At 41.7% G+C, this 16,774-nt stretch overlaps 1 protein-coding gene across 1 annotated transcript in view; it reads right to left on the bottom strand.

Annotated features, from left to right (window-relative positions):
• The window catches only part of ANKRD6 (ankyrin repeat domain 6), a 198,653-nt gene that overhangs the window by 119,078 nt on the left and 62,801 nt on the right, over window positions 1-16,774 (bottom strand). The window lies entirely within an intron of this gene.

Genomic DNA, 16,774 nt, shown 5'->3' with positions numbered 1-16,774 from the left:
AAAATTATGTTTTTTATTTTGCTTGCATGTCCCCCTCAGATCTACAGCGACTGCACTTCCAAGTGCACTTGGAAGTGCACAGTGGATTTGCCTTTAGTAAATAACCCCCTTAGAGTTTAGATTTAGTTCAAGACATATGTAGTCCCTGATGTTTGATTTGTTCTATTAAAGCTCTGATATTGTTTCAGCTAGTTTGTCAGACCTAAGGCATGATTTTAAACCAACACACTCAAGTGTGATTGGCTGGAAACCAACTGAGAATTAAAAGTGTGGCTTAACTGTAGATGTCAAAAGAAATGTGAAGCAGTGTAATTAGATTCATTTTAGGAATATCAAATAGATCGCCTGTTCTTTGAGTTATACATGAAAGTGTGGGTCAAAACGCTCAGCCACCTTTGTGGGTCTGGTATTGTGTAGAATAGATAATAGGTAGGTTGCATTTTCAACCCTTGCTCAGCTACTCAGAGAGAGAGCGTTGAGAAGTGTTCTACCTTTAAACACACAGATCCTTCTATCTAAACATATCTGACAAAGCCCAGAGCCATTATTCAAACTCCAAGAAGAGTAAAACACAAAAAAACTTTAAACATGGTACCATCACTTTGCATGACCAGTTCCAGTGTTCACTATTGCTCTCAAAGCACAATCCACATCTCAAAACATCCTGGCCTCTACATGGTCTCAAGAGAATCGGATTTCTAGTAAAGCCTCGTACACACGACCGAGTTTCTCGGCAAAAACCAGCAAGAAACTTGCTGGGAGATATTTTTTTCCCGAGGAAACCGGTCGTGTGTACATTTTCGTTGAGGAAACTGACGAGAAATTCGACGAGCCAAAAAGAGAGCAAGTTCTCTATTTCCTCGATGGGAATGGAGAAAATTGGCTTGTCGAGTTCCTCGACAGCCTAACAAGGAACTCGACGAGGAAAACGATGTGTTTTGCCCGTCGAGTTCCTCGGTCGTGTGTACGAGGCTTAAGACATTTACTAGGAACTGATGAGTTCGTAGACTACGTTGACACTGCTCGCTTCCTGCTTGGGCCCAGAAAACGAAATTAGGTATACATAAAAGTACTAATTTACTGCCATTGCAGTTATCACAATATCAAACAGACCCTGTATGGTTCTTCTCTGACCCATAACCATTATTGAAGATCAGTTAAAGAAGAGCAGAAGTTCTGCCATAGGCATCAACTGAATGATTGCTATTTTGACCATGAAGTTGACAGCTAGCTGGTTAGTATATTTTATTTATGACCTAGCATTCGTACTTGAGGATCAGTCTTCTTCAATGATGACTATCTGAAACAAGCCCAGCAGTCTTGAACATTTTTGTTCTATGGATATGATCACTCAATGAAATCAAACTTTTCTGAGAATGGTAAAACCCAATTCAGCATGTACACAATTTTGAATCAAAGGACGATTGAATGCTTCACAGGGTAAATTTAATGATAAACTTGCAATCCGATACCTAAGACTTTGTCTATGAAAATTCTTCCTAAACTACTGCTGAAAGCTTTGTAGGAACTCAAACTTGTGTATTTGGGGTTCAAAAAGAGGAAATTTAGCAGTTGGGCTTCTAAGTTCAACTGCCACTTTATGTCTATGGTTAGAGTCACAGTGGAATCTTAATGGTGAGTATATTGTGGACCTCATAATTTACAAAGTATTTTTTTGCCTGATTTGTCTACTCTATGCAAAGGAAGCTACAGCAGATGAAGCTGTATCCTGCCAAATCTCTGCATTTGTACTACAGTATTTTGGCAGCTATCTGACTTTTCAGTGCCAAACAGGAATTCCAGAGCCCACACCAGTCTTTTAGGATTTAGTGGGTAGTCAAATCATTTGTCAACATACTTTAGTGGTGAAGTAACATGCTTTTTATAATTACATAAATGGGTTGAAAGCTCACTGGTAAACAAAAAATAAGTTACCTATAATAGTAAGATAAGTCCAAAAAATATTTCTGATTGGTTGCTGTGGTTTATTGCACTTTGTAAGCATTTTGGTTACTTTTGGTTACTGTAAACATGAAATAAAAAAATGCAATAATACAACATAAAACAGGAATTTTGTACTTAATGTAAAATCCTTCCTGTGGAGTATATTCTCTGGGATGAAATTTTCTTGCGCTACACCAGGCAAAGTATGCTTTCCAGAACTGAGCACATGATGGCTGATTTACTTAGCTCTCGGTCTTCTCGGAGAGGAGAGTGGTGACTGTCAGCTCTCCGCTCTGCTCCTCCAGTGTTTAATGGAGCACTGGACTGGAGATAGGACAGCAGCAGCTTGCTTCAGCTCTCAGCAACATACTGAGAGCCAGAGCCAGCTGTCAATCAGACAGCTGGGTAGATCCCAACAATATGGTTGGGATTCTACCAGAACTCGGAGTGGCACTGTGACATCAGCTGACAGTGGGTAATAGCCAGCTATTACCTAACTCTGGGCAAAAGTAGTAGCACTCCTGTGATCCAGAAAAGAAGTATGAACAAAAAGGCCATGGCCGTATTATACTTCCCTTTTAACTATAAAATGATGAGCCATAAAGGCATTTAAAGCGTCACCTATGGAGATTTTTGGGTACCGTTGTTTTTGGTGATATCATGGGTATACCCATTTTTAAGATTTTGCATCTTTTGTATCTATTTACTCAAAGCAAACCCTATCTTTTATATTTTACCAGAAATTGGGTATTGTATTGTGTGTGTAATAAAATTCAAACGTATTTAGTTTGTTTCCCCCCTGAAAACATGGGTTTGATAAACGCAAATATTGTGTGATATAAAAAATGAAAACAGCTATATTTTTATTCTACAGGTATATTTAATGTTTAGGGGGGGGGGGGGGGGGGGGTTAAGTAATTTAATGCAGATTTTTACATGTGTGCAAAAAATGAAAAAAATGCTCTAAGGCTGAAGTGGATAATCTCAAACCATGCTTAATGTTTATACAAGTACATGCCTTTTACTAGTCCTGCATTTGGAGTGGCTGTATTTGTTTTATACACTTTTTTTGCCCTTTATTTACACCTTGTGATGGCACACTTCCTTTCCTCAGATGACAATACCAAATTACCGTACTTCGGCAGTGGCAGAGTATACAGGAAGTTAGTAAATCAACCCAACACTGTTGATTCTGTGCAAAATAACAGTGCAGTGAAAAAATGTTTAAGAGATAAATGCAATTTGGTTGATGCTCATTACCATGAGGTTATGTACTATAAAAGAACACCCAGTCCAAAGGCAAATTAAACACTTCAGTAGAGAAAGGGGGTTGGCATTGGCAATTAGGATGTCAAGGATGTGAGATGGGCAGGACCACAAAAGGAGCATTAGGGTTCAGGAGGCCCCAGACAGAGATAGGTGATATGATGTGTATTGGGAAAACAGCCTGAGACTTGCTGGAGTCCTGTCCGAATGAGATAGAGGATACACGTAAATTTGGACACGCAGAGGGGCGTGTAATGCAAGAGTTTGGGAGACCCATCTTGGGAGCTGTGGTGAGAGCTGTTTGGGAAGAGGCTTCTGAAAAAGAAAACTTGCGTTGTCTTGTATATTTGCTACTAGAGGCTATAACAGCAGATATTTTATTTTTCCATTACTATATTTGTTCTTGTCACTGAAAGAAAAACTATAAAACGTATACCTTGTGGTAATAGCAGCCTTTTATCAACTGACAACCTTTAACACACCCTGTCACCACTTTAAATAATTGCAAGTGAAAGCCCAGAAAAATCAAGTATTTTATGCTTACTTGCGGCATTTTTACTTTAATCATTTTTTATTTACTTGCAATATGTACTTGATTTTGCTTGAAAATGTGACTGTTCCTGGAACAGCCAATTGCCTAGAACAGTCCCCATCTCTACTTGCACATCATAGCATTCTCTTCTTCTGGGAGTATCTACTCACTGTGCTGAGCAAGCTCATCTGCCCCTCACCTTCCTAGATAACCTTTCATGTAGATGCTAGGGAAGAAGCAAAGGCAAATAGTATAGAGTGTAACTTGAGTAACAGCTCAGTCACATTCAAGATGGCAGCACCCAGTAGTAGTCTCAGGCTACATGAGCTACACAAAGTTGGAATCTCTTATCTGTGTGTCCAGCCAGAGCAATTTATTATTCAGAATGGTTTAGGACAGTGTTTCCCAACCCTTTTTTTTTTCAGTCAAGAAACCCTTTAAAATGATGTACAATCTTGGGGTACATTCTAAAATGTAAAAAACGTAACTAATAGTTAGCGCAGCAGCATCCACACACATAGGATGCCCAATGTTAAAGTAAACATATTTGTTTTCTTTTAAATAACAAACATGTTATAGTTTTGCACAGAGCAGCACCAATCCTCCTCTTCCCCGTCCAACGCTTCTGACTTCTCCGCCGCCAAGTACCCACCAAGTTGCTTGCTATGGGGGCACCCGTGTGTGCTTTCTCTTGAGCTAACCCTGTGTGTCTATAGGAGACACAGAGCAGGGCCCGGCCCCACCCCCTTCTCCCTGGCTGTGATTGGCAGCTGTAGGAGCCAATGGCTCATGCTGCTCTATCTACAGTGCCTTGAAAAAGTATTCATACCCGTGAAATGTTCCACATTTTGTCATGTTACAACCTAAAACATAAATGTGTTTAATTGGGATTGTATGTGATAGACCAACACAAAGTGGCATATAACTGAAGTAGAAGGAAAATTATAAATGGTTTTCAATTTTTATTTTTTTACACATAAATATCTGAAAAGTGTGACGTGCATATGTATTCAGCCTCCTTTACTCTGAACCCCTGGATAATTAGTGTCTCTGCCCTGAAAAGGTACCATAGCACTGTGCAGGGGACACTTGCACTATAAGGGGTACTGTGTTTTGAAGAGGCACTGTCAAGGGGCACTGTGTTGTGAAGAGGCACTGTAGTGGAGAAGGATCTGGGGGTTTTAGTAGATCATAAGCTCAATAATGGCATGCAATGCCAAGCTGCGGTTTCCAAAGCGAGCAAAGTCCTTTCTTGTATTAAGAGAGGTATGGACTCCAGAGACAGAGATATAATTTTGCCCCTGTACAAATCATTAGTAAGAACTCATCTGGAATGTGCAGTTCAGTTTTGGGCACCAGTTCTCAAAAAGGATATCAGAGAACTGGAGAAAGTGCAGAGAAGAGCAACCAAACTGATAAGAGGCATGGAGGAGCTCAGCTATGAGGAAAGATTAGAAGAACTAAATCTATTCACTCTTGAGAAGAGGAGAATTAGGGGGGATATGATCAACATGTACAAATATATAAGAGGTCCATACAGTGTACTTGGTGTTGAGTTATTCACTTTACGGTCAACACTGAGGACAAGGGGGCACTCTTTACGTCTAGAGGAAAAGAGATTTCACCTCCAAATACGGAAAGGTTTTTTCACAGTAAGAGCTGTGAAAATGTGGAACAGACTCCCTCCAGAGGTGGTTCTGGCCAGCTCAGTAGATTGCTTTAAGAAAGGCCTGGATTCTTTCCTAAATGTACATAAAATAACTGAGTACTAAGATTTGTAGGTAAAGTTGATCCAGGGTAAATCCGATTGCCTCTCGGGGGATCAGGAGGGAATTTTTTCCCCTGCTGTAGCAAATTGGATCATGCTCTGCTGGGGTTTTTTGCCTTCCTCTGGATCAACTGTGGGTATGGAGTTGGGTGCATGGGATTGTATTGTGTTTTTTATTTTGTTTGTTTATTTTTTTGTGGTTGAACTGGATGGACTTGTGTCTTTTTGCAACCTGACTAACTATGTAACTATGTAACTATGTGTTTTGATATGACACTGTTAAGGTGCACTGCGTTGTGAATGGGCATTTTGTTGTGAAAGGGCACTCTGTTGTGAAGAGGCACTGTGTTATTAAGGAGCACAGTGTTATTAAATGTGTTATGGGGATATTGTAATGTGTAAAGGGGCACTGTGATGTGTTATGGGAGTACTGTGATGTATAAAGGGGCACTGTGATGAGTTATAAAGGGGCACTGCGATGTAATGGGGCACTGCGATGTGAAGGGGAACTGAATTCACTGTGGGACTGCTTTAAAGGGTGGACTGTGATGTTTAGGGGGACTGTGGACACTGATGTAAAGAGCACTGCGATGTAAAAGGCACTGCAATATAAAAGGGCACTGCCATGTAAAGGAGGACTGTGATGTGAAGCTGATTATGATGTGAAAGGTACACTGAAGACAATGATGTAAAGGAGGGACCATTATATGTTTTTTATCTAACATGAGATTCAGACCTCAGCCAGAATGACATTTTGCTGACTGGACCCCTGTAAATTTTAATTCAAGACCCCTGCGCTATATACACTATACTTTCTAGCCTTGAAAATACCCTTGTGGGACACTTAGCTCTGAAAACTGCACTAAAAGGGTCCATGTAGCACTTCTGGCAATGCACTGAACCTTCACTGCAAAATGTGTTGGGATGCCATACAGAATGAATGGCACTGCATCTCACCAACACATGTAACCTTCTGCAAAGCAATTGTGTGGATGGGTCATAACAGGCAGCATAGTTAGTTTGATGGCTCACAATTCTCCACAGCAGATAAGCAATATAGTCTGCTCAGTTGCATCACCTCAGACTTTATGTGGATAGGGAAAGTAAATGCTTGTTTTTTTAAAAAAAGGTTTATATTTGCTTGCTCTGAACCTCCTTTTTTCAGGTCCCCGAGGCCCCGCCAGTCTATGGCTCATGCTGCCTGGCCAAAGCCAGTGAGACCTGGAAGTGAGGGGAGAGAAGAGCTGCAGACATGCACAGTGCTGGATCGAACGAGGGCTCCGGTAAGGGGGGGATACTCATACCTAAACATTTTTACTTTAATGCAAGGAATGCATTAAAGAGAATGTAAACCCAAATTTTACATTCCTGATATGTGCCTGCTGTACCATGCAATTGTATGAAAAAGTATCCTGTTCTCTTTGTATTGCTTTCTTTATGTGAAATCCCTGGTGTTCCTGTCAGTCCCTTTGCTTTCCTATTAAAAACTGACAACACTAAACAGGAGAACACAGTGTGGTCAGTTCTCTAGCTATGCTGGGAACTCGGTGTGCTCTCCTTCAATGATCAGACTTGTCCTGACACATTCCCCCCTACCCCCCAGCCACTCACCCAGCACCACCTTACACTGGGACAATCAGTGCGCTGCTGCTCCTCTTACCCCAGGTCTCTATGTAGCTGAGACCAGAGTTGCAATGAAATCGCAAAAAAGCAGTTCAGTAAACTTTTTCAGAGTCACAATGATTGACTTAGTTTAGGCTTTATAAGGAGCAGCAGGAAATAAATTAGGTCATCACTATTCTCCTGTTATAATGTTCCCTTCAAGCACAAGAGCATGCATGTCTGGATGTTTTCTACTGATCCTTCCACTCCAGCTGGCAATTTTTTAATGACTAAATAACTGCACAATAATATCAATTTTTATATTAGTACACGGTTTAGCTTTACATCTGGTCCTTGCTGTGACAATCAGCACAATTATACAGATGGGATTGATTCTTGATTCTAGCCAATTTCTCTCAGAAGACCTGGTTCAATTTCTGTTTTATTTCCCCAAAGTGATACTGAAAGCAGTTTGCCTCCTTTACCATACAGTTCTCCATCTATGCTCAGAGGAACACAGCAAACACATGTTCTGAACTGCCAGCTGTCAAACTTGCCTTCGAGCGGTAGGATCATGAGAAAAGGATTGTAACCCGTATGGTTAACAGGACATTGATTCGACAGTTGCTACTTGTCTTAAATCAAAAGCGTTTGAATTTAGGTCCTTTGGGGCCTACAGAATTCTGAGAGGCAGCAACAATTATTGTTGAAAATGAAGGACTTGGATGATCAATTCATTTATGAGATATTTTTGCTGAATCTGGGGGAAAACTGAGAACCTGCTCGGTAGCTTTTTCCCCCTACACACGGCCGGTGCATTGCCACGAAATGAGATTTGCCATGGAATGAGATGGTCCGCCTCCATCACATCCTATTGGCTCACTCCTGTCACGTGACATATTTAAACGTCAAGTATCAACGCAAACATCAGTCTCAGCTAGGCTATCATAGGGAGAGGATCTCCTCTCCCTGTGATAGCTGAAGCTGCACGGAGCTGGTGCACGGAGCTCGCTGTCATGCCTCCCCGCGAGCGCGATAGATCCACAGCGCTATCGGGATCCCAATGCCCGATAGCGCTGTCAGCGTGCCTCCCGCCAGCGCTAACTACACCCCGCGCCCGCAGCTTGGGCTCATTTATAGTCGGTTCATTTATCTATGGGCTCATTTATAGTCGGTTATATGCGGCCGATGAGCTCTGGGCTGTTAGAATGTGGAGAATTGATTGCTCCGGCTGTCTCCTCTGCTTTGCGCCCTGAGCCGGGAATGTGCAGGAAGGTTTAACTATTTCTCTCTGGTGAATGATGTGTTTACTTTATAATAACTGAGCTCCGTGCACCAGCTCCATGCAGCTTCAGCTATCACAGGGAGAGGAGATCCTCTCCCTATGATAGCCTAGCTGAGACTGATGTTTGCGTCGATACTTGACGTTTAAATATGTCACGTGACAGGAGTGAGCCAATAGGATGTGATGGAGGCGGACCATCTCATTCCATGGCAAATCTCATTTCGTGGCAATGCACCGGTTTTCTCCACAGGAAAACAGCCATGAGAGCTTTGGTCGGGAAACCCGGCCGCGCGTATGCTCCACGGTAGTGTTTTCTCATAGGGAAACTGCCAGGTTAAAAACCAACGGGAATCCCGGCGGGAAAAAAGAGAACATGTTCTAATTTTTCCCTGCCGGGATTCCCAGCACTGATTCCAGGGCCCAGCACTGATCCCAGTCAGTATCCAGAAGTGATTACAGTCCGTTCCCATCAGTGATGCCAATCAGTGACCATCAGTTATGCCAGTCAGTGCTCCCTTTCAGTGCTCATCAGTGCCACCTATCAGTGCCCATCAGTGCTGCATTATAGTGCCTTCTCATCAGTGCCCTTCAGTGCCATCTCATCAGTGCTGCCTCATAGGTGCCCATTTGTTTTTTCAAAATTTTGCTAAAAATAAAAAACCCAGGGGTGATTAAATGCCACAAAAATACAGCTCTATCTGTCTAAAAAAAATGTTCAAAATTTAATTTGGGTACAGCGTTGTATGACAGCGCAATTGTAATTCAAAGTACGACAGTGCTGAAAGCTAAAAATAGGCCTTGGCAAGAAGGGGATGAAAGTGCCCAGTATTGAAGCTGTTAAAAACACAAAAATTATGTAAAAATAACCTTAAAAGAAAAGATGTTTTATATTTTCATTAAACTGCTTGGATCACTTTGACATAGAAACATAATTAAGCAATATAGCTTGCTTACTCAACACAACACAACACATACTTGAGATTCTTCGACTTTAAAATATGACAAATTTTAGCAGTAATTTCAAATATGTGAAGTTTTTGCCCCTTACTGTGTTCATTTATTGTAATGCAGTACTGTGTGGGAACAAATGGTAGCACCTTATTCTCTTTCCTTCAGAAGTAATTTAATCCACTTAACGCCAAGGAACACATTCCAGACTCTGGGGCGGTCACATGTCACTGGATACACTAAGTACTTCTGATGATATATACAGTTTTACTAACACATGTCAGAGTTGCAAAATTGTGTTCAGGTGTTAGGATTAGTTTTACCCACCATCATGAAGAGGTTAACTACCTACAAAAGATTCCCACAATCATTTGTGGTTAGTAGAATTTTAAACCCACCCCTTCGAACAAACCCTTAATCTTGTTGGTCAGTGGCAATTTAAAACACCCAACTTCTCCACAATCATTGGGGGTCAATGCCATTTTAAATCCCCACCCTTACGCCATAAATATGACCGCTCCTCCTGCCGCTAGATCTTCATTGGACTCATTCATCAAATCCTCCATTCTACCTTTCCTCTGTTAGAGGCAGGGGAGGGCGCACCAATGTAAACAGTACTACACGGTTTATATAGGTGATTGCTGTAATTTGTCGTTGCATAAATAACATTAGAGATGCTCTGAGCCTTTAGGTCTCTCTGCTTTCTAATGAGAAAAAAGAAGGACTTATGGGTATGTCCACCCACCCTATTAAGGACGCCATCCAGCTGTTAACATGGATGTAAGATGGTTACTGAGGCCTAGATTCACGTACGGCCGATCTGCGTTCCGCGGGCGTAGCGTACCGTATTTACGATATGCTGCCGCAACTTAGAGAAGCAAGTGCTGTATTCACAAAGCCTGCGTAATTCAAAGTAGGCTGTAGGGGGCGTGTTGTATTTAAATGAGGCTTGACCTCATGTAGATGCATGACCGAACGAACGGCGCATGCGCGCGCATGCTCAGTATCACGTCGTATTTACGCTCAAAGATACGTCGGCTCAATGCCTGTGACGTGAACGTAATTTACGCACAGCCCTATTCGCATACGACTTACGCAAACTAAGTAAAAAGATGCGCTTGTTCCAACGTCCATACTTTGCATGGGATGCGCCGCCTAGAGACCAGCTTTATCTTTACGCCGGCTTATCTCTAACGTAAACGGTGTAACTAATTGCGGCGCACGTACGTTCGTGAATCGGCTTATCTAGTCATTTGCATATTCTACGCCAAACTCAACGGAAGCGCCACCTAGCGGCCAGCGTAAATATGCACCCTAAGATACGACGGCATAGGATACTTACGCCGCTCGTATCTTAGCCTAATTTAAGCGTATCTGGTTTCCAGAATACGCTTAAATTTACGACGGCGCAGATTCGGACTTACGGCGGCGTATCTACTGATACGCCGCCGTAAGTCTCTGAGAATCTGGCCCAGTGTGTTAAGCCACGTACACACATATTAAAAAGGAGGGAGAGTTATGGAAACATTTTTTATATTCCATATATATTTATTTAATCGCATACTGCTAAAAGCGCATCTCATTCAAAGGAATGAGATGCGCTTTTAGCAGTATGCGATTAAATAAATATATATGGAATATAAAAAATGTTTCCATAATAGCCAGGCTCAAAGTTGCCAACCAAAAAAGCACTAAACCAAATAGATCTGTCTAACTGTCTGTAATTAAAAACATAGGTTTAGTTGCATGTATTTGCAAATACCTGTTTAAGCTGCAGGCCAAACGTCAAGGCACTCCGCGTACTGCAGTCCTAGCTAATTAGCTAGGACTGCAGTACACGGAGTGCCTTGACGTTTGGGCTGTCGAGAAAAATGCTTTGGAGCCCACACATTTCAAAAATGCCATTTTTCACGTCATGAAAAATGGTTGTGTGTACGCGGCATTACAATGAGTTTAGAAATTGTAGTATATTTTTTAATGACTCCATTTGAGAAACAAAATAAAGGTCAGCAAAATGCAGAATGGTAAACTTTCTCAATACATTGCAATCTAAAGCTTTAGTTATGTCCTGTACACACGATCGGACCTTTGTCCGAACAAATTCACATGGGAATTCCGATGGAATTCCATCGGAGGAAAAGAGAACATGTTCTCTATGTAAACTTTGATGGAATTCATCGGAATTTCCAATGGAATTACTCCGATGGGGCATATACATGGTCGAGGATTGTGGAAATTCAGATTGTGTGTACGGGGCATTAGAGTTACAATATTTAAAACAATGTATTTCTCATGTCTATGCAATTTGTCTGTGCAAATGCATAACAATTCATCCAGTGTAAATGAGCACTGAAAGTGGATCTTTCAGTAACTTTAAATTTATTGCTAAATTCGCAGACCTTGTGCTCTAATTAGTGACTGCTGCCTCCGCAGTATATGGGTAATGTAGCTGTATTTGTGTAAACAGCCCGCATTGTTCTATAGTTATTTGTTTTTTGGTTATGCTGCTACCTTGTGACCATTTTTTGTATTGCACCTTATTTTCTGTTTTCTTTTTCCCCCTTATTGTGATGTCATTTTTATTTCTTTGTGTTGAGCTGCTTCTCCATCCCCATAGATCTCCTTCATGACCATCAACGCAGTATCCTGGCCTAGGCCAACAAGGCCCAGGCCTAGGGCAACACTTTGCAGGGGGGCAGCACGGAAAGAGTCCCCGCCGGCTTGTGCTACACTTGTGTAGTGCCAGTCTTATGGGGCGGACTGGGCTGAGAGGCAAATTAGTCTAGCGCCCCCATAAAGCGGCCGCACTACTTCCGGTATGCGCGCAGACTAAATTCCGCAACTGTTGGGGGGTGGGGGGCGCAGCTTCTAATTTTGACTGTCCTATAATCCTGGACCACACACCTTCCTCACTGCTATATGTTTTCGGCTGCACCATTGCATGGTTATTTGTTCTTAGTCATCTCCATAAAATCAGAAATTTGTGCTTAAAGTAGAACTATAAGCAACACAATTTTATTTTTTTCATTTTGGATAGAGTAAGGGAGGGTTATAGCCCCTGTCAGTAAATTTTTTACCATCCCTGTCCCATTGCAGAGATTTCCCTTTACTTCCTGCCCCATAGCCAAACAGGAAGTGAGAGGAAATATATGAAAATCCACTTTGAATGACAATTGCAAGGTCATGCTACATTGTACCCAAACAAATTTTATATTTGATGTCGTCCCAGAACGAGAGCCGCAATGCGACGGCGGGGCAGGCGGCAACCAGTTAAACTCAAATTACCTCTATTATTTACTTCCTTCTGGTCTGTTAGATGTACATATTTTGGTACATCTGTTGATGCCACCAGAAATCCTGTGAGCTGATAACTTCATGTACACTGTGCCGCTACTGACAGCTATCAGCAGTGTACAATTTAACCACTTAAGACCCGACCATTATGCAGGTTAAGGACCTTGCCACTTTTTGCGATTTCGCACTGCGTCTTTTTAACTGACAATTACACGGTCATATGATGTGGCTCCCAAACAAAATTGGCGTCCTTTTTTTCCCACAAATAGAGCTTTTTTTTGGTGGTATTTGATCACCTCTGCGGCAGGGCCGGCCCTATGATGGGACCAGGTGGTACCATGGGTACCAGGCAGCACTTTTAGGGGGGCAGCATACTGATGCCCACCAGCCCGTTCCGCCAGCTCCGCTACCCAAATAAAATTGATGTCCTTTTTTTCCCCACAAATAGAGCTTTCGTTTGGTGATATTTGATATTTTTTGTGCTATAAATATATATATTTTTTAACTTTTTGCTATAATAAATATCCCCAAAATTTAGAAAAATAAACAATTTTCTTCAGTTTAGGCCAACATGTATTCTTCTACATATTTTTGGTACCAAAAAAAACCACAATTAGCGTACATTGATTAGTTTGCGCAAAAGACATTGTGGCTGCCGGCAATTCACAGATCCCTTTATACTCCTGGATACATGTATAGAGCCATGGCAGGTCCTTTTATATGCCTATATGCATGTACAGAGCCATGACAGGCCCTCTTTATACATGTATAGAGCCATGACAGGCCCTCGTTATACTTCTTTATACATGTATAGAGCCATGACAGGTCCTCTTTATACTCCTATATACATTTATAGAGCCATGACAGGTCCTCTATATACTATGTATAGAGCCATGACAGGTCCTCTTTATACATGTATAGAGCCATGACAGGTTCTCTTTATACATCTATAGAGCCATGTCAGGCCCTCGTTATACTCCTTTATACATGTATAGAGCCATGTCAAGTACTCTTTATAGTCCTATATACATTTATAGAGCCATGACAGGTCCTCTTGATATTCCTTTACATGTAAAGAGTAAATGACAGGTCCTCTATATACATGTATAGAGCCATGACAGGTCCTCTTTATACTCCTTTATACATGTATAGAGCCATGAAGGGTCCCCTTTAGTTATCATGATATAAAATAATGAATGTGGGGGCCTTTTGGTTGGCGTGATTTTTTTTCTGGGGGGGGCAGCATTTCATTATTGGTCCCAGGCAGCACAATGTCTTGGGCCGGCACTGCTCTGCGGTTTTTATTTTTTGCGCTATAAACAAAAATAGAGCGACAATTTTGAAAAAAAAATCAATATTTTTTACTTTTTGCTATAATAAATATCCTCAAAAATAAATAAAACTTTTTTTTTTCTCAGTTTAGGTATTCTTCTACCTATTTTTGGTTTGTGCAAAAGTTATAGCGTTTACAAAATAGGGGATAGTTTTATGGCATTTTTATTAATATATTTTTTTTTACTAGTAATGGCGGTGATCAGCGTTTTTTTTTTTTTTTCATGACTGCGACATTAGGGCGGACACTTCGGACACATTTTTGGGACCATTGTCATTTTCACAGCGAAAAGTGCTATAAAAATGCACTGATTACTGTGAAAATGACAATGGCAGTGAAGGGGTTAACCACTAGGGGGTGCTAAGGGGTTAAGTGTGCCCTAAGGGAGTGATTCTTACTGTAGGGGGGGCGTGGCTGTAGGTGTGACGTCACTGATCATCGTTCCCTAAAACAGGGAATAGACGATCAATGAAACTGCCACAGAGAAGAACGGGGAAGGTGTGTTTACACACACCTCTCCCCGTTCTTTAGCTTCTGTGACCTGATCGGGTCCCGCGGGCTCGGTCACGGAGATTCGGACCGGGTCGCGACCCACGGCTGGGCTCTTAAAGGCGACATACAGGTACGTACCTGTGCCCAGCTGTGCCATTCTGCCGACGTATATTTTCATTAGGCGGTCCTTAAGTGGTTAAAGAGTAACTCCACTTCTGCTGAGAAAAAACCCTCTGGGTGATCTATGTACATTGCAAGGATTTTAACAAACTTTGTTGCAGATTCTTTAATTCTATTATTCTGAAAAAATCCCTGTGTTTCTCTGTGCTGAGTGAGATTAATGGGAGTGATTTCATAATTATTAACCAGCTGCTGCATCTGCAGGGCTCTAATGAGGAAAATTGCAGGGTCTGCATCCCTTTAGATGCGATTTACTATTGGGAGTCTCTCACCAAAAATGTTATTTTTGTTGCAGGAGATTCAAGATCTTAGAGCAGACTTCTGGAAAATCTGTAAACCAATCACACACACAGGCAATGATGTTTTTAGGGGGCGTTCTGTACACATTCTGTCATTCTCTGTAAACCCTAGAGATGGCTGTGCGAGAAAATCTCAGTAGATCAGCAGTTTTTGAAATACTCAGACCAGCCCGTCTGGCACCTACAGCCATGTCACTTTCAAAGTCACCTAAATCCACTCTCTTCCCAATTCTGATGCTCGTATTGAACTTCAGCAAGTCGTCTTCACCATGTCTGGATGACTAAATGCATTGAGTTGCTGCCATGTGATTGGCTGATTAGCAATTTGTGTTACCAAGCAATGAGTGTATGTAATTTCATATATAAACACTGAAAAGATACACAAGGCCAAGCTTTGCTCAGAACTGGAATACAGTTACTATGACAACAGGTTTTTCTAAATATTTTAAAACAGGTGCTGTGACTGCCTATCTATAACTACTGTACATTGGAAAGGTATAACAATTAAGCTTTGAATCTTTAAGAAGACCTCAGCCTAGAAGCAGGCCAGACTGTGACAATAGGATATAATACTGTATATAGCATTTGACTTTGCAAGCTTTATTGGTCTGGAAATATTTTAAATGTGACAGACACTGGTACTCACTGGAGTTAATTACTAGTATTTACAATGTAATTACTAACACTCTCCACATGGATGCCCAGAGAAGCACTACACACTTCTAAATGACAAATTTATATAACTGACTAATTATAGTTACTGTTTTATTCCACCAAATGAGTTTAGATCAGGGGGTCTCAAACTGGCAACCCTCCAACTGTTGCAAAACTACAAGTCCCATCATGCCTCTGCCTGTGGGAGTCGTTCTTGTAGCTGTCAGCCTTGCAATGCCTCGTGGAACTCGTAGTTTTGCAACAGCAGGAGGGCGGCCAGTTTGAGACCCCTGGTTTAGATCATCAACCACCGTCCGTCACTTCAACATATAAGCACTCACATTATTTATGGGATACCCACGCCCTTGTAGATGCATCCTGCACCGCTGCATTGGGGAACTGGCTGTAAAACAGGTTGGAGTTGTTGTGGGATAAGGACCAGTACTGTCATAGTTTTAAGGTTGTATAAAAAAATTCACATTTCTGACAGGAGGGAAGGCATGGATCCTGTGTCTCTGCAAAGAGACAAGGATCCAGTTCTTCCCCTAGTAAAAGCACCTTCCACACTGTAATAAAACACCAGCTTGGCACACAGTTAACCCTCTGATGATAGCCCCTTCCCAGCCAGTGTCATTAGTACAGTGACAGTGTATATTTTTAGCACTGATTAGTGTCAATGGGTCCCAAAAAAAAAGTGTCAGTGAGTGTTTGATTTTCCACCGCAATATCGTAGTCGCTGATTGCCACCATTACTAGTAAAAAAAATAAAAGACATTTTTAAATTTATTCCATAGTTTAAAACACTATGGGCCAGATCCACAAAGAAGTTACACTGGTGTATCTATTTATACGCCGCGTAAATTCTAGGATGCTCCGGCGTATCTTTGTTTTGTATCCACAAAACAAGATACGCCTGAAGCTGGGCTAGATCTGACTGGCGTACGTCTTAGTACGCCGTCGGATCTAAGGTGCATATTTACGCTGGCCGCTAGGTGTCGCTTCCGTCGATTTCTGCGTCGAGTATGCAAATTAGCTAGATACGCCAATCCACAAACGTACGTCCGGCCGGCGAATTTTTTTATGTCGTTAAGGCTTTTTTGGCATAACGTTACCCCTGCTATATGAGGCGTAGCCAATGTTAAGTATGAACGTTGGGCCAGCGTTGAATTTTCCTTCG

The sequence above is a fragment of the Rana temporaria genome, chromosome 4, assembly GCF_905171775.1.
Source record: "Rana temporaria chromosome 4, aRanTem1.1, whole genome shotgun sequence".
NCBI lineage: Eukaryota > Metazoa > Chordata > Amphibia > Anura > Ranidae > Rana > Rana temporaria.
This window is presented reverse-complemented; position numbering and strand designations above follow the sequence as displayed.